Raw genomic sequence first — 25,010 nt, 5'->3', positions numbered from 1 at the left:
GCTTGCTATCGCTCCCCCAATGGTCAGTAGCATTGTAGCATAACAGCAGATCACGGACCACTGTCAATCAGATGCTTGCCTTGCCGTCCATCCATCCATCGATCTATCTATCTATGACTCTTGATATCTAACTCTCTTGCTTGCTATTGCTCCCCCAACGGTCAGTAGCATAGTAGCATAACAGCAGATCACGGACCACTGTCAATCAGATGCTTGCCTTGCCGTCCATCCATCCATCTATCTATGTATCTATGTCTCTTGATATCTAACTCTCTTGCTTGCTATCGCTCCCCCAATGGTCAGTAGCATAGTAGCATAACAGCAGATCACGGACCACTGTCAATCAGATGCTTGCCTTGCCGTCCATCCATCTATCTATCTATCTATCTATCTATCTATCTATCTATCTATCTATCTATCTATCTATCTATCTCTCTATCTATCTATCTATCTATGACTCTTGATATCTAACTCTCTTGCTTGGTATCGCTCCCCCAATGGTCAGTAGCATAGTAGCATAACAGCAGATCACGGACCACTGTCAATCAGGTGCTTGCCTTGCCGTCCATCCATCCATCTATCTATCTATCTATCTATCTATCTATCTATCTATCTATCTATCTATGTCTCTCGATATCTAACTCTCTTGCTTGCTATCGCTCCCCCAATGGTCAGTAGCATTGTAGCATAACAGCAGATCACGGACAACTGTCAATCAGGTGCTTGCCTTGCCGTCCATCCATCCATCCATCTATCTATCTATCTATCTATCTATCTATCTATCTATCTATCTATCTATCTATCTATGACTCTTGATATCTAACTCTCTTGCTTGGTATCGCTCCCCCAATGGTCAGTAGCATAGTAGCATAACAGCAGATCACGGACCACTGTCAATCAGGTGCTTGCCTTGCCGTCCATCCATCCATCTATCTATCTATCTATCTATGACTCTTGATATCTAACTCTCTTGCTTGGTATCGCTCCCCCAATGGTCAGTAGCATTGTAGCATAACAGCAGATCACGGACCACTGTCAATCAGATGCTTGCCTTGCCGTCCATCCATCCATCTATCTAGCTATCTATCTATCTATGACTCTTGATATCTAACTCAATTGCTTGGTATCGCTCCCCCAATGGTCAGTAGCATTGTAGCATAACAGCAGATCACGGACCACTGTCAATCATATGCTTGCCTTGCCGTCCATCCATCCATCTATCTATCTATCTATATATCTATGACTCTCGATATCTAACTCTCTTGCTTGCTATCGCTCCCCCAATGGTCAGTAGCATAGTAGCATAACAGCAGATCACGGACCACTGTCAATCAGGTGCTTGCCTTGCCGTCCATCCATCCATCTATCTATCTATCTATCTATGACTCTTGATATCTAACTCTCTTGCTTGGTATCGCTCCCCCAATGGTCAGTAGCATAGTAGCAGATCACGGACCACTGTCAATCAGGTGCTTGCCTTGCCGTCCATCCATCCATCCATCTATCTAGCTATCTATCTATCTATGACTCTTGATATCTAACTCTCTTGCTTGGTATCGCTCCCCCAATGGTCAGTAGCATAGTAGCATTACAGCAGATCACGGACCACTGTCAATCAGGTGCTTGCCTTGCCGTCCATCCATCCATCTATCTATCTATCTATCTATGACTCTTGATATCTAACTCTCTTGCTTGGTATCGCTCCCCCAATGGTCAGTAGCATTGTAGCATAACAGCAGATCACGGACCACTGTCAATCAGATGCTTGCCTTGCCGTCCATCCATCCATCTATCTAGCTATCTATCTATCTATGACTCTTGATATCTAACTCAATTGCTTGGTATCGCTCCCCCAATGGTCAGTAGCATTGTAGCATAACAGCAGATCACGGACTACTGTCAATCAAATGCTTGCCTTGCCGTCCATCCATCCATCCATCTATCTATCTATCTATCTATGACTCTTGATATCTAACTCTCTTGATTGCTATCGCTCCCCCAATGGTCAGTAGCATTGTAGCATAACAGCAGATCACGGACCACTGTCAATCAGATGCTTGCCTTGCCGTCCATCCATCCATCGATCTATCTATCTATGACTCTTGATATCTAACTCTCTTGCTTGCTATTGCTCCCCCAACGGTCAGTAGCATAGTAGCATAACAGCAGATCACGGACCACTGTCAATCAGATGCTTGCCTTGCCGTCCATCCATCCATCTATCTATGTATCTATGTCTCTTGATATCTAACTCTCTTGCTTGCTATCGCTCCCCCAATGGTCAGTAGCATAGTAGCATAACAGCAGATCACGGACCACTGTCAATCAGATGCTTGCCTTGCCGTCCATCCATCCATCTATCTATCTATCTATATATCTATGACTCTCGATATCTAACTCTCTTGCTTGCTATCGCTCCCCCAATGGTCAGTAGCATAGTAGCATAACAGCAGATCACGGACCACTGTCAATCAGATGCTTGCCTTGCCGTCCATCCATCTATCTATCTATCTATCTATCTATCTATCTATCTATCTATCTATCTATCTATCTATCTATCTATCTATCTATGACTCTTGATATCTAACTCTCTTGCTTGGTATCGCTCCCCCAATGGTCAGTAGCATAGTAGCAGATCACGGACCACTGTCAATCAGGTGCTTGCCTTGCCGTCCATCCATCCATCCATCTATCTAGCTATCTATCTATCTATGACTCTTGATATCTAACTCTCTTGCTTGGTATCGCTCCCCCAATGGTCAGTAGCATAGTAGCATTACAGCAGATCACGGACCACTGTCAATCAGGTGCTTGCCTTGCCGTCCATCCATCCATCTATCTATCTATCTATCTATGACTCTTGATATCTAACTCTCTTGCTTGGTATCGCTCCCCCAATGGTCAGTAGCATTGTAGCATAACAGCAGATCACGGACCACTGTCAATCAGATGCTTGCCTTGCCGTCCATCCATCCATCTATCTAGCTATCTATCTATCTATGACTCTTGATATCTAACTCAATTGCTTGGTATCGCTCCCCCAATGGTCAGTAGCATTGTAGCATAACAGCAGATCACGGACCACTGTCAATCATATGCTTGCCTTGCCGTCCATCCATCCATCTATCTATCTATCTATATATCTATGACTCTCGATATCTAACTCTCTTGCTTGCTATCGCTCCCCCAATGGTCAGTAGCATAGTAGCATAACAGCAGATCACGGACCACTGTCAATCAGGTGCTTGCCTTGCCGTCCATCCATCCATCTATCTATCTATCTATCTATGACTCTTGATATCTAACTCTCTTGCTTGGTATCGCTCCCCCAATGGTCAGTAGCATAGTAGCAGATCACGGACCACTGTCAATCAGGTGCTTGCCTTGCCGTCCATCCATCCATCCATCTATCTAGCTATCTATCTATCTATGACTCTTGATATCTAACTCTCTTGCTTGGTATCGCTCCCCCAATGGTCAGTAGCATAGTAGCATTACAGCAGATCACGGACCACTGTCAATCAGGTGCTTGCCTTGCCGTCCATCCATCCATCTATCTATCTATCTATCTATGACTCTTGATATCTAACTCTCTTGCTTGGTATCGCTCCCCCAATGGTCAGTAGCATTGTAGCATAACAGCAGATCACGGACCACTGTCAATCAGATGCTTGCCTTGCCGTCCATCCATCCATCTATCTAGCTATCTATCTATCTATGACTCTTGATATCTAACTCAATTGCTTGGTATCGCTCCCCCAATGGTCAGTAGCATTGTAGCATAACAGCAGATCACGGACTACTGTCAATCAAATGCTTGTCTTGCCGTCCATCCATCCATCCATCTATCTATCTATCTATCTATGACTCTTGATATCTAACTCTCTTGCTTGCTATCGCTCCCCCAATGGTCAGTAGCATTGTAGCATAACAGCAGATCACGGACCACTGTCAATCAGATGCTTGCCTTGCCGTCCATCCATCCATCGATCTATCTATCTATGACTCTTGATATCTAACTCTCTTGCTTGCTATTGCTCCCCCAACGGTCAGTAGCATAGTAGCATAACAGCAGATCACGGACCACTGTCAATCAGATGCTTGCCTTGCCGTCCATCCATCCATCTATCTATGTATCTATGTCTCTTGATATCTAACTCTCTTGCTTGCTATCGCTCCCCCAATGGTCAGTAGCATAGTAGCATAACAGCAGATCACGGACCACTGTCAATCAGATGCTTGCCTTGCCGTCCATCCATCCATCTATCTATCTATCTATATATCTATGACTCTCGATATCTAACTCTCTTGCTTGCTATCGCTCCCCCAATGGTCAGTAGCATAGTAGCATAACAGCAGATCACGGACCACTGTCAATCAGATGCTTGCCTTGCCGTCCATCCATCTATCTATCTATCTATCTATCTATCTATCTATCTATCTATCTATCTATCTATCTATCTATCTATCTATCTATCTATCTATGACTCTTGATATCTAACTCTCTTGCTTGGTATCGCTCCCCCAATGGTCAGTAGCATAGTAGCAGATCACGGACCACTGTCAATCAGGTGCTTGCCTTGCCGTCCATCCATCCATCCATCTATCTAGCTATCTATCTATCTATGACTCTTGATATCTAACTCTCTTGCTTGGTATCGCTCCCCCAATGGTCAGTAGCATAGTAGCATTACAGCAGATCACGGACCACTGTCAATCAGGTGCTTGCCTTGCCGTCCATCCATCCATCTATCTATCTATCTATCTATGACTCTTGATATCTAACTCTCTTGCTTGGTATCGCTCCCCCAATGGTCAGTAGCATTGTAGCATAACAGCAGATCACGGACCACTGTCAATCAGATGCTTGCCTTGCCGTCCATCCATCCATCTATCTAGCTATCTATCTATCTATGACTCTTGATATCTAACTCAATTGCTTGGTATCGCTCCCCCAATGGTCAGTAGCATTGTAGCATAACAGCAGATCACGGACTACTGTCAATCAAATGCTTGCCTTGCCGTCCATCCATCCATCCATCTATCTATCTATCTATCTATGACTCTTGATATCTAACTCTCTTGCTTGCTATCGCTCCCCCAATGGTCAGTAGCATTGTAGCATAACAGCAGATCACGGACCACTGTCAATCAGATGCTTGCCTTGCCGTCCATCCATCCATCGATCTATCTATCTATGACTCTTGATATCTAACTCTCTTGCTTGCTATTGCTCCCCCAACGGTCAGTAGCATAGTAGCATAACAGCAGATCACGGACCACTGTCAATCAGATGCTTGCCTTGCCGTCCATCCATCCATCTATCTATGTATCTATGTCTCTTGATATCTAACTCTCTTGCTTGCTATCGCTCCCCCAATGGTCAGTAGCATAGTAGCATAACAGCAGATCACGGACCACTGTCAATCAGATGCTTGCCTTGCCGTCCATCCATCTATCTATCTATCTATCTATCTATCTATCTATCTATCTATCTATCTATCTATCTATCTATCTATCTATCTATCTATCTATCTATGACTCTTGATATCTAACTCTCTTGCTTGGTATCGCTCCCCCAATGGTCAGTAGCATAGTAGCATAACAGCAGATCACGGACCACTGTCAATCAGGTGCTTGCCTTGCCGTCCATCCATCCATCTATCTATCTATCTATCTATCTATCTATCTATCTATCTATCTATCTATCTATCTATCTATCTATCTATCTATCTATGTCTCTCGATATCTAACTCTCTTGCTTGCTATCGCTCCCCCAATGGTCAGTAGCATTGTAGCATAACAGCAGATCACGGACAACTGTCAATCAGGTGCTTGCCTTGCCGTCCATCCATCCATCCATCTATCTATCTATCTATCTATCTATCTATCACTCTCGATATCTAACTCTCTTGCTTGGTATCGCTCCCCCAATGGTCAGTAGCATAGTAGCATTACAGCAGATCACGGACCACTGTCAATCAGGTGCTTGCCTTGCCGTCCATCCATCCATCTATCTATCTATCTATCTATGACTCTTGATATCTAACTCTCTTGCTTGGTATCGCTCCCCCAATGGTCAGTAGCATTGTAGCATAACAGCAGATCACGGACCACTGTCAATCAGATGCTTGCCTTGCCGTCCATCCATCCATCTATCTAGCTATCTATCTATCTATGACTCTTGATATCTAACTCAATTGCTTGGTATCGCTCCCCCAATGGTCAGTAGCATTGTAGCATAACAGCAGATCACGGACTACTGTCAATCAAATGCTTGCCTTGCCGTCCATCCATCCATCCATCTATCTATCTATCTATCTATGACTCTTGATATCTAACTCTCTTGCTTGCTATCGCTCCCCCAATGGTCAGTAGCATTGTAGCATAACAGCAGATCACGGACCACTGTCAATCAGATGCTTGCCTTGCCGTCCATCCATCCATCGATCTATCTATCTATGACTCTTGATATCTAACTCTCTTGCTTGCTATTGCTCCCCCAACGGTCAGTAGCATAGTAGCATAACAGCAGATCACGGACCACTGTCAATCAGATGCTTGCCTTGCCGTCCATCCATCCATCTATCTATGTATCTATGTCTCTTGATATCTAACTCTCTTGCTTGCTATCGCTCCCCCAATGGTCAGTAGCATAGTAGCATAACAGCAGATCACGGACCACTGTCAATCAGATGCTTGCCTTGCCGTCCATCCATCCATCTATCTATCTATCTATATATCTATGACTCTCGATATCTAACTCTCTTGCTTGCTATCGCTCCCCCAATGGTCAGTAGCATAGTAGCATAACAGCAGATCACGGACCACTGTCAATCAGATGCTTGCCTTGCCGTCCATCCATCTATCTATCTATCTATCTATCTATCTATCTATCTATCTATCTATCTATCTATCTATCTATCTATCTATCTATCTATGACTCTTGATATCTAACTCTCTTGCTTGGTATCGCTCCCCCAATGGTCAGTAGCATAGTAGCAGATCACGGACCACTGTCAATCAGGTGCTTGCCTTGCCGTCCATCCATCCATCCATCTATCTAGCTATCTATCTATCTATGACTCTTGATATCTAACTCTCTTGCTTGGTATCGCTCCCCCAATGGTCAGTAGCATAGTAGCATTACAGCAGATCACGGACCACTGTCAATCAGGTGCTTGCCTTGCCGTCCATCCATCCATCTATCTATCTATCTATCTATGACTCTTGATATCTAACTCTCTTGCTTGGTATCGCTCCCCCAATGGTCAGTAGCATTGTAGCATAACAGCAGATCACGGACCACTGTCAATCAGATGCTTGCCTTGCCGTCCATCCATCCATCTATCTAGCTATCTATCTATCTATGACTCTTGATATCTAACTCAATTGCTTGGTATCGCTCCCCCAATGGTCAGTAGCATTGTAGCATAACAGCAGATCACGGACTACTGTCAATCAAATGCTTGCCTTGCCGTCCATCCATCCATCCATCTATCTATCTATCTATCTATGACTCTTGATATCTAACTCTCTTGCTTGCTATCGCTCCCCCAATGGTCAGTAGCATTGTAGCATAACAGCAGATCACGGACCACTGTCAATCAGATGCTTGCCTTGCCGTCCATCCATCCATCGATCTATCTATCTATGACTCTTGATATCTAACTCTCTTGCTTGCTATTGCTCCCCCAACGGTCAGTAGCATAGTAGCATAACAGCAGATCACGGACCACTGTCAATCAGATGCTTGCCTTGCCGTCCATCCATCCATCTATCTATGTATCTATGTCTCTTGATATCTAACTCTCTTGCTTGCTATCGCTCCCCCAATGGTCAGTAGCATAGTAGCATAACAGCAGATCACGGACCACTGTCAATCAGATGCTTGCCTTGCCGTCCATCCATCTATCTATCTATCTATCTATCTATCTATCTATCTATCTATCTATCTATCTATCTATCTATCTATCTATCTATCTATCTATCTATGACTCTTGATATCTAACTCTCTTGCTTGGTATCGCTCCCCCAATGGTCAGTAGCATAGTAGCATAACAGCAGATCACGGACCACTGTCAATCAGGTGCTTGCCTTGCCGTCCATCCATCCATCTATCTATCTATCTATCTATCTATCTATCTATCTATCTATCTATCTATCTATCTATCTATCTATCTATCTATGTCTCTCGATATCTAACTCTCTTGCTTGCTATCGCTCCCCCAATGGTCAGTAGCATTGTAGCATAACAGCAGATCACGGACAACTGTCAATCAGGTGCTTGCCTTGCCGTCCATCCATCCATCCATCTATCTATCTATCTATCTATCTATCTATCACTCTCGATATCTAACTCTCTTGCTTGCTATCGCTCCCCCAATGGTCAGTAGCATAGTAGCATAACAGCAGATCACGGACCACTGTCAATCAGATGCTTGCCTTGCCGTCCATCCATCCATCTATCTATCTATCTATATATCTATGACTCTCGATATCTAACTCTCTTGCTTGCTATCGCTCCCCCAATGGTCAGTAGCATAGTAGCATAACAGCAGATCACGGACCACTGTCAATCAGATGCTTGCCTTGCCGTCCATCCATCTATCTATCTATCTATCTATCTATCTATCTATCTATCTATCTATCTATCTATCTATCTATCTATCTATCTATGACTCTTGATATCTAACTCTCTTGCTTGGTATCGCTCCCCCAATGGTCAGTAGCATAGTAGCATAACAGCAGATCACGGACCACTGTCAATCAGGTGCTTGCCTTGCCGTCCATCCATCCATCCATCTATCTATCTATCTATCTATCTATGACTCTTGATATCTAACTCTCTTGCTTGGTATCGCTCCCCCAATGGTCAGTAGCATTGTAGCATAACAGCAGATCACGGACCACTGTCAATCAGATGCTTGCCTTGCCGTCCATCCATCTATCTATCTATCTATCTATCTATCTATCTATCTATCTATCTATCTATCTATCTATCTATCTATCTATCTATCTATGACTCTTGATATCTAACTCTCTTGCTTAGTATCGCTTCCCCAATGGTCAGTAGCATAGTAGCATAACAGCAGATCACGGACCACTGTCAATCAGGTGCTTGCCTTGCCGTCCATCCATCCATCTATCTATCTATCTATCTATCTATGACTCTTGATATCTAACTCTCTTGCTTGCTATCGCTCCCCCAATGGTCAGTAGCATTGTAGCATAACAGCAGATCACGGACCACTGTCAATCAGATGCTTGCCTTGCCGTCCATCCATCCATCTATCTATCTATCTATGACTCTTGATATCTAACTCTCTTGCTTGCTATTGCTCCCCCAACGGTCAGTAGCATAGTAGCATAACAGCAGATCACGGACCACTGTCAATCAGATGCTTGCCTTGCCGTCCATCCATCCATCTATCTATCTATCTATATATCTATGACTCTCGATATCTAACTCTCTTGCTTGCTATCGCTCCCCCAATGGTCAGTAGCATAGTAGCATAACAGCAGATCACGGACCACTGTCAATCAGATGCTTGCCTTGCCGTCCATCCATCTATCTATCTATCTATCTATCTATCTATCTATCTATCTATCTATCTATCTATCTATCTATCTATCTATCTATCTATCTATCTATCTATGACTCTTGATATCTAACTCTCTTGCTTGGTATCGCTCCCCCAATGGTCAGTAGCATAGTAGCATTACAGCAGATCACGGACCACTGTCAATCAGGTGCTTGCCTTGCCGTCCATCCATCCATCTATCTATCTATCTATCTATGACTCTTGATATCTAACTCTCTTGCTTGGTATCGCTCCCCCAATGGTCAGTAGCATTGTAGCATAACAGCAGATCACGGACCACTGTCAATCAGATGCTTGCCTTGCCGTCCATCCATCCATCTATCTAGCTATCTATCTATCTATGACTCTTGATATCTAACTCAATTGCTTGGTATCGCTCCCCCAATGGTCAGTAGCATTGTAGCATAACAGCAGATCACGGACTACTGTCAATCAAATGCTTGCCTTGCCGTCCATCCATCCATCCATCTATCTATCTATCTATCTATGACTCTTGATATCTAACTCTCTTGCTTGCTATCGCTCCCCCAATGGTCAGTAGCATTGTAGCATAACAGCAGATCACGGACCACTGTCAATCAGATGCTTGCCTTGCCGTCCATCCATCCATCGATCTATCTATCTATGACTCTTGATATCTAACTCTCTTGCTTGCTATTGCTCCCCCAACGGTCAGTAGCATAGTAGCATAACAGCAGATCACGGACCACTGTCAATCAGATGCTTGCCTTGCCGTCCATCCATCCATCTATCTATGTATCTATGTCTCTTGATATCTAACTCTCTTGCTTGCTATCGCTCCCCCAATGGTCAGTAGCATAGTAGCATAACAGCAGATCACGGACCACTGTCAATCAGATGCTTGCCTTGCCGTCCATCCATCCATCTATCTATCTATCTATATATCTATGACTCTCGATATCTAACTCTCTTGCTTGCTATCGCTCCCCCAATGGTCAGTAGCATAGTAGCATAACAGCAGATCACGGACCACTGTCAATCAGATGCTTGCCTTGCCGTCCATCCATCTATCTATCTATCTATCTATCTATCTATCTATCTATCTATCTATCTATCTATCTATCTATCTATCTATCTATGACTCTTGATATCTAACTCTCTTGCTTGGTATCGCTCCCCCAATGGTCAGTAGCATAGTAGCAGATCACGGACCACTGTCAATCAGGTGCTTGCCTTGCCGTCCATCCATCCATCCATCTATCTAGCTATCTATCTATCTATGACTCTTGATATCTAACTCTCTTGCTTGGTATCGCTCCCCCAATGGTCAGTAGCATAGTAGCATTACAGCAGATCACGGACCACTGTCAATCAGGTGCTTGCCTTGCCGTCCATCCATCCATCTATCTATCTATCTATCTATGACTCTTGATATCTAACTCTCTTGCTTGGTATCGCTCCCCCAATGGTCAGTAGCATTGTAGCATAACAGCAGATCACGGACCACTGTCAATCAGATGCTTGCCTTGCCGTCCATCCATCCATCTATCTAGCTATCTATCTATCTATGACTCTTGATATCTAACTCAATTGCTTGGTATCGCTCCCCCAATGGTCAGTAGCATTGTAGCATAACAGCAGATCACGGACTACTGTCAATCAAATGCTTGCCTTGCCGTCCATCCATCCATCCATCTATCTATCTATCTATCTATGACTCTTGATATCTAACTCTCTTGCTTGCTATCGCTCCCCCAATGGTCAGTAGCATTGTAGCATAACAGCAGATCACGGACCACTGTCAATCAGATGCTTGCCTTGCCGTCCATCCATCCATCGATCTATCTATCTATGACTCTTGATATCTAACTCTCTTGCTTGCTATTGCTCCCCCAACGGTCAGTAGCATAGTAGCATAACAGCAGATCACGGACCACTGTCAATCAGATGCTTGCCTTGCCGTCCATCCATCCATCTATCTATGTATCTATGTCTCTTGATATCTAACTCTCTTGCTTGCTATCGCTCCCCCAATGGTCAGTAGCATAGTAGCATAACAGCAGATCACGGACCACTGTCAATCAGATGCTTGCCTTGCCGTCCATCCATCTATCTATCTATCTATCTATCTATCTATCTATCTATCTATCTATCTATCTATCTATCTATCTATCTATCTATCTATCTATCTATCTATGACTCTTGATATCTAACTCTCTTGCTTGGTATCGCTCCCCCAATGGTCAGTAGCATAGTAGCATAACAGCAGATCACGGACCACTGTCAATCAGGTGCTTGCCTTGCCGTCCATCCATCCATCTATCTATCTATCTATCTATCTATCTATCTATCTATCTATCTATCTATCTATCTATCTATCTATCTATGTCTCTCGATATCTAACTCTCTTGCTTGCTATCGCTCCCCCAATGGTCAGTAGCATTGTAGCATAACAGCAGATCACGGACAACTGTCAATCAGGTGCTTGCCTTGCCGTCCATCCATCCATCCATCTATCTATCTATCTATCTATCTATCTATCTATCACTCTCGATATCTAACTCTCTTGCTTGCTATCGCTCCCCCAATGGTCAGTAGCATAGTAGCATAACAGCAGATCACGGACCACTGTCAATCAGATGCTTGCCTTGCCGTCCATCCATCCATCTATCTATCTATCTATATATCTATGACTCTCGATATCTAACTCTCTTGCTTGCTATCGCTCCCCCAATGGTCAGTAGCATAGTAGCATAACAGCAGATCACGGACCACTGTCAATCAGATGCTTGCCTTGCCGTCCATCCATCTATCTATCTATCTATCTATCTATCTATCTATCTATCTATCTATCTATCTATCTATCTATCTATCTATGACTCTTGATATCTAACTCTCTTGCTTGGTATCGCTCCCCCAATGGTCAGTAGCATAGTAGCATAACAGCAGATCACGGACCACTGTCAATCAGGTGCTTGCCTTGCCGTCCATCCATCCATCCATCTATCTATCTATCTATCTATCTATGACTCTTGATATCTAACTCTCTTGCTTGGTATCGCTCCCCCAATGGTCAGTAGCATTGTAGCATAACAGCAGATCACGGACCACTGTCAATCAGATGCTTGCCTTGCCGTCCATCCATCCATCGATCTATCTATCTATGACTCTTGATATCTAACTCTCTTGCTTGCTATTGCTCCCCCAACGGTCAGTAGCATAGTAGCATAACAGCAGATCACGGACCACTGTCAATCAGATGCTTGCCTTGCCGTCCATCCATCCATCTATCTATGTATCTATGTCTCTTGATATCTAACTCTCTTGCTTGCTATCGCTCCCCCAATGGTCAGTAGCATAGTAGCATAACAGCAGATCACGGACCACTGTCAATCAGATGCTTGCCTTGCCGTCCATCCATCCATCTATCTATCTATCTATATATCTATGACTCTCGATATCTAACTCTCTTGCTTGCTATCGCTCCCCCAATGGTCAGTAGCATAGTAGCATAACAGCAGATCACGGACCACTGTCAATCAGATGCTTGCCTTGCCGTCCATCCATCTATCTATCTATCTATCTATCTATCTATCTATCTATCTATCTATCTATCTATCTATCTATCTATCTATCTATCTATGACTCTTGATATCTAACTCTCTTGCTTGGTATCGCTCCCCCAATGGTCAGTAGCATAGTAGCAGATCACGGACCACTGTCAATCAGGTGCTTGCCTTGCCGTCCATCCATCCATCCATCTATCTAGCTATCTATCTATCTATGACTCTTGATATCTAACTCTCTTGCTTGGTATCGCTCCCCCAATGGTCAGTAGCATAGTAGCATTACAGCAGATCACGGACCACTGTCAATCAGGTGCTTGCCTTGCCGTCCATCCATCCATCTATCTATCTATCTATCTATGACTCTTGATATCTAACTCTCTTGCTTGGTATCGCTCCCCCAATGGTCAGTAGCATTGTAGCATAACAGCAGATCACGGACCACTGTCAATCAGATGCTTGCCTTGCCGTCCATCCATCCATCTATCTAGCTATCTATCTATCTATGACTCTTGATATCTAACTCAATTGCTTGGTATCGCTCCCCCAATGGTCAGTAGCATTGTAGCATAACAGCAGATCACGGACTACTGTCAATCAAATGCTTGCCTTGCCGTCCATCCATCCATCCATCTATCTATCTATCTATCTATGACTCTTGATATCTAACTCTCTTGCTTGCTATCGCTCCCCCAATGGTCAGTAGCATTGTAGCATAACAGCAGATCACGGACCACTGTCAATCAGATGCTTGCCTTGCCGTCCATCCATCCATCGATCTATCTATCTATGACTCTTGATATCTAACTCTCTTGCTTGCTATTGCTCCCCCAACGGTCAGTAGCATAGTAGCATAACAGCAGATCACGGACCACTGTCAATCAGATGCTTGCCTTGCCGTCCATCCATCCATCTATCTATGTATCTATGTCTCTTGATATCTAACTCTCTTGCTTGCTATCGCTCCCCCAATGGTCAGTAGCATAGTAGCATAACAGCAGATCACGGACCACTGTCAATCAGATGCTTGCCTTGCCGTCCATCCATCTATCTATCTATCTATCTATCTATCTATCTATCTATCTATCTATCTATCTATCTATCTATCTATCTATCTATGACTCTTGATATCTAACTCTCTTGCTTGGTATCGCTCCCCCAATGGTCAGTAGCATAGTAGCATAACAGCAGATCACGGACCACTGTCAATCAGGTGCTTGCCTTGCCGTCCATCCATCCATCTATCTATCTATCTATCTATCTATCTATCTATCTATCTATCTATCTATCTATCTATCTATCTATCTATCTATGTCTCTCGATATCTAACTCTCTTGCTTGCTATCGCTCCCCCAATGGTCAGTAGCATTGTAGCATAACAGCAGATCACGGACAACTGTCAATCAGGTGCTTGCCTTGCCGTCCATCCATCCATCCATCTATCTATCTATCTATCTATCTATCTATCACTCTCGATATCTAACTCTCTTGCTTGCTATCGCTCCCCCAATGGTCAGTAGCATAGTAGCATAACAGCAGATCACGGACCACTGTCAATCAGATGCTTGCCTTGCCGTCCATCCATCCATCTATCTATCTATCTATATATCTATGACTCTCGATATCTAACTCTCTTGCTTGCTATCGCTCCCCCAATGGTCAGTAGCATAGTAGCATAACAGCAGATCACGGACCACTGTCAATCAGATGCTTGCCTTGCCGTCCATCCATCTATCTATCTATCTATCTATCTATCTATCTATCTATCTATCTATCTATCTATCTATCTATGACTCTTGATATCTAACTCTCTTGCTTGGTATCGCTCCCCCAATGGTCAGTAGCATAGTAGCATAACAGCAGATCACGGACCACTGTCAATCAGGTGCTTGCCTTGCCGTCCATCCATCCATCCATCTATCTATCTATCTATCTATCTATGACTCTTGATATCTAACTCTCTTGCTTGGTATCGCTCCCCCAATGGTCAGTAGCATTGTAGCATAACAGCAGATCACGGACCACTGTCAATCAGATGCTTGCCTTGCCGTCCATCCATCTATCTATCTATCTATCTATCTATCTATCTATCTATCTATCTATCTATCTATCTATCTATCTATCTATCTATGACTCTTGATATCTAACTCTCTTGCTTAGTATCGCTTCCCCAATGGTCAGTAGCATAGTAGCATAACAGCAGATCACGGACCACTGTCAATCAGGTGCTTGCCTTGCCGTCCATCCATCCATCTATCTATCTATCTATCTATCTATGACTCTTGATATCTAACTCTCTTGCTTGCTATCGCTCCCCCAATGGTCAGTAGCATTGTAGCATAACAGCAGATCACGGACCACTGTCAATCAGATGCTTGCCTTGCCGTCCATCCATCCATCTATCTATCTATCTATGACTCTTGATATCTAACTCTCTTGCTTGCTATTGCTCCCCCAACGGTCAGTAGCATAGTAGCATAACAGCAGATCACGGACCACTGTCAATCAGATGCTTGCCTTGCCGTCCATCCATCCATCTATCTATCTATCTATATATCTATGACTCTCGATATCTAACTCTCTTGCTTGCTATCGCTCCCCCAATGGTCAGTAGCATAGTAGCATAACAGCAGATCACGGACCACTGTCAATCAGATGCTTGCCTTGCCGTCCATCCATCTATCTATCTATCTATCTATCTATCTATCTATCTATCTATCTATCTATCTATCTATCTATCTATCTATCTATCTATCTATGACTCTTGATATCTAACTCTCTTGCTTGGTATCGCTCCCCCAATGGTCAGTAGCATAGTAGCATAACAGCAGATCACGGACCACTGTCAATCAGGTGCTTGCCTTGCCGTCCATCCATCCATCCATCTATCTAGCTATCTATCTATCTATGACTCTTGATATCTAACTCTCTTGCTTGGTATCGCTCCCCCAATGGTCAGTAGCATAGTAGCATAACAGCAGATCACGGACCACTGTCAATCAGGTGCTTGCCTTGCCGTCCATCCATCCATCTATCTATCTATCTATCTATCCATCCATCCATCCATCTATCTATCTATGTATCTATGTCTCTTGATATCTAACTCTCTTGCTTGCTATCGCTCCCCCAATGGTCAGTAGCATAGTAGCATAACAGCAGATCACGGACCACTGTCAATCAGATGCTTGCCTTGCCGTCCATCCATCTATCTATCTATCTATCTATCTATCTATCTATCTATCTATCTATCTATCTATCTATCTATCTATGACTCTTGATATCTAACTCTCTTGCTTAGTATCGCTTCCCCAATGGTCAGTAGCATAGTAGCATAACAGCAGATCACGGACCACTGTCAATCAGGTGCTTGCCTTGCCGTCCATCCATCCATCTATCTATCTATCTATCTATGACTCTTGATATCTAACTCTCTTGCTTGGTATCGCTCCCCCAATGGTCAGTAGCATTGTAGCATAACAGCAGATCACGGACCACTGTCAATCAGATGCTTGCCTTGCCGTCCATCCATCCATCTATCTAGCTATCTATCTATCTATGACTCTTGATATCTAACTCAATTGCTTGGTATCGCTCCCCCAATGGTCAGTAGCATTGTAGCATAACAGCAGATCACGGACTACTGTCAATCAAATGCTTGCCTTGCCGTCCATCCATCCATCCATCTATCTATCTATCTATCTATGACTCTTGATATCTAACTCTCTTGCTTGCTATCGCTCCCCCAATGGTCAGTAGCATTGTAGCATAACAGCAGATCACGGACCACTGTCAATCAGATGCTTGCCTTGCCGTCCATCCATCCATCGATCTATCTATCTATGACTCTTGATATCTAACTCTCTTGCTTGCTATTGCTCCCCCAACGGTCAGTAGCATAGTAGCATAACAGCAGATCACGGACCACTGTCAATCAGATGCTTGCCTTGCCGTCCATCCATCCATCTATCTATGTATCTATGTCTCTTGATATCTAACTCTCTTGCTTGCTATCGCTCCCCCAATGGTCAGTAGCATAGTAGCATAACAGCAGATCACGGACCACTGTCAATCAGATGCTTGCCTTGCCGTCCATCCATCTATCTATCTATCTATCTATCTATCTATCTATCTATCTATCTATCTATCTATCTATCTATCTATCTATCTATCTATCTATGACTCTTGATATCTAACTCTCTTGCTTGGTATCGCTCCCCCAATGGTCAGTAGCATAGTAGCATAACAGCAGATCACGGACCACTGTCAATCAGGTGCTTGCCTTGCCGTCCATCCATCCATCTATCTATCTATCTATCTATGACTCTTGATATCTAACTCTCTTGCTTGGTATCGCTCCCCCAATGGTCAGTAGCATTGTAGCATAACAGCAGATCACGGACCACTGTCAATCAGATGCTTGCCTTGCCGTCCATCCATCCATCTATCTAGCTATCTATCTATCTATGACTCTTGATATCTAACTCAATTGCTTGGTATCGCTCCCCCAATGGTCAGTAGCATTGTAGCATAACAGCAGATCACGGACTACTGTCAATCAAATGCTTGCCTTGCCGTCCATCCATCCATCCATCTATCTATCTATCTATCTATGACTCTTGATATCTAACTCTCTTGCTTGCTATCGCTCCCCCAATGGTCAGTAGCATTGTAGCATAACAGCAGATCACGGACCACTGTCAATCAGATGCTTGCCTTGCCGTCCATCCATCCATCGATCTATCTATCTATGACTCTTGATATCTAACTCTCTTGCTTGCTATTGCTCCCCCAACGGTCAGTAGCATAGTAGCATAACAGCAGATCACGGACCACTGTCAATCAGATGCTTGCCTTGCCGTCCATCCATCCATCTATCTATGTATCTATGTCTCTTGATATCTAACTCTCTTGCTTGCTATCGCTCCCCCAATGGTCAGTAGCATAGTAGCATAACAGCAGATCACGGACCACTGTCAATCAGATGCTTGCCTTGCCGTCCATCCATCTATCTATCTATCTATCTATCTATCTATCTATCTATCTATCTATCTATCTATCTATCTATGACTCTTGATATCTAACTCTCTTGCTTGGTATCGCTCCCCCAATGGTCAGTAGCATAGTAGCATAACAGCAGATCACGGACCACTGTCAATCAGGTGCTTGCCTTGCCGTCCATCCATCCATCTATCTATCTATCTATCTATCCATCCATCCATCCATCTATCTATCTATGTATCTATGTCTCTTGATATCTAACTCTCTTGCTTGCTATCGCTCCCCCAATGGTCAGTAGCATAGTAGCATAACAGCAGATCACGGACCACTGTCAATCAGATGCTTGCCTTGCCGTCCATCCATCCATCCATCTATCTGGCTATCTATCTATCTATGACTCTTGATATCTAACTCTCTTGCTTGGTATCGCTCCCCCAATGGTCAGTAGCATAGTAGCATAACAGCAGATCACGGACCACTGTCAATCAGGTGCTTGCCTTGCCGTCCATCCATCCATCTATCTATCTATCTATCTATGACTCTTGATATCTAACTCTCTTGCTTGGTATCGCTCCCCCAATGGTCAGTAGCATTGTAGCATAACAGCAGATCACGGACCACTGTCAATCAGATGCTTGCCTTGCCGTCCATCCATCCATCTATCTAGCTATCTATCTATCTATGACTCTTGATATCTAACTCAATTGCTTGGTATCGCTCCCCCAATGGTCAGTAGCATTGTAGCATAACAGCAGATCACGGACTACTGTCAATCAGATGCTTGCCTTGCCGTCCATCCATCCATCCATCTATCTATCTATCTATCTATGACTCTTGATATCTAACTCTCTTGCTTGCTATCGCTCCCCCAATGGTCAGTAGCATTGTAGCATAACAGCAGATCACGGACCACTGTCAATCAGATGCTTGCCTTGCCGTCCATCCATCCATCTATCTATCTATCTATGACTCTTGATATCTAACTCTCTTGCTTGCTATTGCTCCCCCAACGGTCAGTAGCATAGTAGCATAACAGCAGATCACGGACCACTGTCAATCAGATGCTTGCCTTGCCATCCATCCATCCAACTATCTATGTATCTATGTCTCTTGATATCTAACTCTCTTGCTTGCTATCGCTCCCCCAATGGTCAGTAGCATAGTAGCATAACAGCAGATCACGGACCACTGTCAATCAGATGCTTGCCTTGCCGTCCATCCATCCATCCATCTATCTGGCTATCTATCTATCTATGACTCTTGATATCTAACTCTCTTGCTTGGTATCGCTCCCCCAATGGTCAGTAGCATAGTAGCATAACAGCAGATCACGGACCACTGTCAATCAGGTGCTTGCCTTGCCGTCCATCCATCCATCTATCTATCTATCTATCTATGACTCTTGATATCTAACTCTCTTGCTTGGTATCGCTCCCCCAATGGTCAGTAGCATTGTAGCATAACAGCAGATCACGGACCACTGTCAATCAGATGCTTGCCTTGCCGTCCATCCATCCATCTATCTAGCTATCTATCTATCTATGACTCTTGATATCTAACTCAATTGCTTGGTATCGCTCCCCCAATGGTCAGTAGCATTGTAGCATAACAGCAGATCACGGACTACTGTCAATCAGATGCTTGCCTTGCCGTCCATCCATCCATCCATCTATCTATCTATCTATCTATGACTCTTGATATCTAACTCTCTTGCTTGCTATCGCTCCCCCAATGGTCAGTAGCATTGTAGCATAACAGCAGATCACGGACCACTGTCAATCAGATGCTTGCCTTGCCGTCCATCCATCCATCTATCTATCTATCTATGACTCTTGATATCTAACTCTCTTGCTTGCTATTGCTCCCCCAACGGTCAGTAGCATAGTAGCATAACAGCAGATCACGGACCACTGTCAATCAGATGCTTGCCTTGCCGTCCATCCATCCAACTATCTATGTATCTATGTCTCTTGATAACTAACTCTCTTGCTTGCTATCGCTCCCCCAATGGTCAGTAGCATAGTAGCATAACAGCAGATCACGGACCACTGTCAATCAGATGCTTGCCTTGCCGTCCATCCATCTATCTATCTATCTATCTATCTATCTATCTATCTATCTATCTATCTATCTATCTATCTATCTATCTATCTATCTATCTATGACTCTTGATATCTAACTCTCTTGCTTAGTATCGCTTCCCCAATGGTCAGTAGCATAGTAGCATAACAGCAGATCACGGACCACTGTCAATCAGGTGCTTGCCTTGCCGTCCATCCATCCATCTATCTATCTATCTATCTATGACTCTTGATATCTAACTCTCTTGCTTGGTATCGCTCCCCCAATGGTCAGTAGCATTGTAGCATAACAGCAGATCACGGACCACTGTCAATCAGATGCTTGCCTTGCCGTCCATCCATCCATCTATCTAGCTATCTATCTATCTATGACTCTTGATATCTAACTCAATTGCTTGGTATCGCTCCCCCAATGGTCAGTAGCATTGTAGCATAACAGCAGATCACGGACTACTGTCAATCAAATGCTTGCCTTGCCGTCCATCCATCCATCCATCTATCTATCTATCTATCTATGACTCTTGATATCTAACTCTCTTGCTTGCTATCGCTCCCCCAATGGTCAGTAGCATTGTAGCATAACAGCAGATCACGGACCACTGTCAATCAGATGCTTGCCTTGCCGTCCATCCATCCATCGATCTATCTATCTATGACTCTTGATATCTAACTCTCTTGCTTGCTATTGCTCCCCCAACGGTCAGTAGCATAGTAGCATAACAGCAGATCACGGACCACTGTCAATCAGATGCTTGCCTTGCCGTCCATCCATCCATCTATCTATGTATCTATGTCTCTTGATATCTAACTCTCTTGCTTGCTATCGCTCCCCCAATGGTCAGTAGCATAGTAGCATAACAGCAGATCACGGACCACTGTCAATCAGATGCTTGCCTTGCCGTCCATCCATCCATCTATCTATCTATCTATCTATCTATCTATCTATCTATCTATCTATCTATCTATCTATCTATCTATCTATCTATGACTCTTGATATCTAACTCTCTTGCTTGGTATCGCTCCCCCAATGGTCAGTAGCATAGTAGCATAACAGCAGATCACGGACCACTGTCAATCAGGTGCTTGCCTTGCCGTCCATCCATCCATCTATCTATCTATCTATCTATGACTCTTGATATCTAACTCTCTTGCTTGGTATCGCTCCCCCAATGGTCAGTAGCATTGTAGCATAACAGCAGATCACGGACCACTGTCAATCAGATGCTTGCCTTGCCGTCCATCCATCCATCTATCTAGCTATCTATCTATCTATGACTCTTGATATCTAACTCAATTGCTTGGTATCGCTCCCCCAATGGTCAGTAGCATTGTAGCATAACAGCAGATCACGGACTACTGTCAATCAAATGCTTGCCTTGCCGTCCATCCATCCATCCATCTATCTATCTATCTATCTATGACTCTTGATATCTAACTCTCTTGCTTGCTATCGCTCCCCCAATGGTCAGTAGCATTGTAGCATAACAGCAGATCACGGACCACTGTCAATCAGATGCTTGCCTTGCCGTCCATCCATCCATCGATCTATCTATCTATGACTCTTGATATCTAACTCTCTTGCTTGCTATTGCTCCCCCAACGGTCAGTAGCATAGTAGCATAACAGCAGATCACGGACCACTGTCAATCAGATGCTTGCCTTGCCGTCCATCCATCCATCTATCTATGTATCTATGTCTCTTGATATCTAACTCTCTTGCTTGCTATCGCTCCCCCAATGGTCAGTAGCATAGTAGCATAACAGCAGATCACGGACCACTGTCAATCAGATGCTTGCCTTGCCGTCCATCCATCTATCTATCTATCTATCTATCTATCTATCTATCTATCTATCTATCTATCTATCTATCTATCTATGACTCTTGATATCTAACTCTCTTGCTTGGTATCGCTCCCCCAATGGTCAGTAGCATAGTAGCATAACAGCAGATCACGGACCACTGTCAATCAGGTGCTTGCCTTGCCGTCCATCCATCCATCTATCTATCTATCTATCTATCCATCCATCCATCCATCTATCTATCTATGTATCTATGTCTCTTGATATCTAACTCTCTTGCTTGCTATCGCTCCCCCAATGGTCAGTAGCATAGTAGCATAACAGCAGATCACGGACCACTGTCAATCAGATGCTTGCCTTGCCGTCCATCCATCCATCCATCTATCTGGCTATCTATCTATCTATGACTCTTGATATCTAACTCTCTTGCTTGGTATCGCTCCCCCAATGGTCAGTAGCATAGTAGCATAACAGCAGATCACGGACCACTGTCAATCAGGTGCTTGCCTTGCCGTCCATCCATCCATCTATCTATCTATCTATCTATGACTCTTGATATCTAACTCTCTTGCTTGGTATCGCTCCCCCAATGGTCAGTAGCATTGTAGCATAACAGCAGATCACGGACCACTGTCAATCAGATGCTTGCCTTGCCGTCCATCCATCCATCTATCTAGCTATCTATCTATCTATGACTCTTGATATCTAACTCAATTGCTTGGTATCGCTCCCCCAATGGTCAGTAGCATTGTAGCATAACAGCAGATCACGGACTACTGTCAATCAGATGCTTGCCTTGCCGTCCATCCATCCATCCATCTATCTATCTATCTATCTATGACTCTTGATATCTAACTCTCTTGCTTGCTATCGCTCCCCCAATGGTCAGTAGCATTGTAGCATAACAGCAGATCACGGACCACTGTCAATCAGATGCTTGCCTTGCCGTCCATCCATCCATCTATCTATCTATCTATGACTCTTGATATCTAACTCTCTTGCTTGCTATTGCTCCCCCAACGGTCAGTAGCATAGTAGCATAACAGCAGATCACGGACCACTGTCAATCAGATGCTTGCCTTGCCATCCATCCATCCAACTATCTATGTATCTATGTCTCTTGATATCTAACTCTCTTGCTTGCTATCGCTCCCCCAATGGTCAGTAGCATAGTAGCATAACAGCAGATCACGGACCACTGTCAATCAGATGCTTGCCTTGCCGTCCATCCATCCATCCATCTATCTGGCTATCTATCTATCTATGACTCTTGATATCTAACTCTCTTGCTTGGTATCGCTCCCCCAATGGTCAGTAGCATAGTAGCATAACAGCAGATCACGGACCACTGTCAATCAGGTGCTTGCCTTGCCGTCCATCCATCCATCTATCTATCTATCTATCTATGACTCTTGATATCTAACTCTCTTGCTTGGTATCGCTCCCCCAATGGTCAGTAGCATTGTAGCATAACAGCAGATCACGGACCACTGTCAATCAGATGCTTGCCTTGCCGTCCATCCATCCATCTATCTAGCTATCTATCTATCTATGACTCTTGATATCTAACTCAATTGCTTGGTATCGCTCCCCCAATGGTCAGTAGCATTGTAGCATAACAGCAGATCACGGACTACTGTCAATCAGATGCTTGCCTTGCCGTCCATCCATCCATCCATCTATCTATCTATCTATCTATGACTCTTGATATCTAACTCTCTTGCTTGCTATCGCTCCCCCAATGGTCAGTAGCATTGTAGCATAACAGCAGATCACGGACCACTGTCAATCAGATGCTTGCCTTGCCGTCCATCCATCCATCTATCTATCTATCTATGACTCTTGATATCTAACTCTCTTGCTTGCTATTGCTCCCCCAACGGTCAGTAGCATAGTAGCATAACAGCAGATCACGGACCACTGTCAATCAGATGCTTGCCTTGCCGTCCATCCATCCAACTATCTATGTATCTATGTCTCTTGATATCTAACTCTCTTGCTTGCTATCGCTCCCCCAATGGTCAGTAGCATAGTAGCATAACAGCAGATCACGGACCACTGTCAATCAGATGCTTGCCTTGCCGTCCATCCATCCATCTATCTATCTATCTATCTATCTATCTATCTATCTATCTATCTATCTATCTATCTATCTATCTATCTATCTATGACTCTTGATATCTAACTCTCTTGCTTAGTATCGCTTCCCCAATGGTCAGTAGCATAGTAGCATAACAGCAGATCACGGACCACTGTCAATCAGGTGCTTGCCTTGCCGTCCATCCATCCATCTATCTATCTATCTATCTATGACTCTTGATATCTAACTCTCTTGCTTGGTATCGCTCCCCCAATGGTCAGTAGCATTGTAGCATAACAGCAGATCACGGACCACTGTCAATCAGATGCTTGCCTTGCCGTCCATCCATCCATCTATCTAGCTATCTATCTATCTATGACTCTTGATATCTAACTCAATTGCTTGGTATCGCTCCCCCAATGGTCAGTAGCATTGTAGCATAACAGCAGATCACGGACTACTGTCAATCAAATGCTTGCCTTGCCGTCCATCCATCCATCCATCTATCTATCTATCTATCTATGACTCTTGATATCTAACTCTCTTGCTTGCTATCGCTCCCCCAATGGTCAGTAGCATTGTAGCATAACAGCAGATCACGGACCACTGTCAATCAGATGCTTGCCTTGCCGTCCATCCATCCATCGATCTATCTATCTATGACTCTTGATATCTAACTCTCTTGCTTGCTATTGCTCCCCCAACGGTCAGTAGCATAGTAGCATAACAGCAGATCACGGACCACTGTCAATCAGATGCTTGCCTTGCCGTCCATCCATCCATCTATCTATGTATCTATGTCTCTTGATATCTAACTCTCTTGCTTGCTATCGCTCCCCCAATGGTCAGTAGCATAGTAGCATAACAGCAGATCACGGACCACTGTCAATCAGATGCTTGCCTTGCCGTCCATCCATC

The sequence above is a fragment of the Amia ocellicauda genome, chromosome 2 (assembly GCF_036373705.1).
Source record: "Amia ocellicauda isolate fAmiCal2 chromosome 2, fAmiCal2.hap1, whole genome shotgun sequence".
Lineage (NCBI taxonomy): Eukaryota > Metazoa > Chordata > Actinopteri > Amiiformes > Amiidae > Amia > Amia ocellicauda.
Note: the sequence above shows the minus strand (reverse complement) of the source record.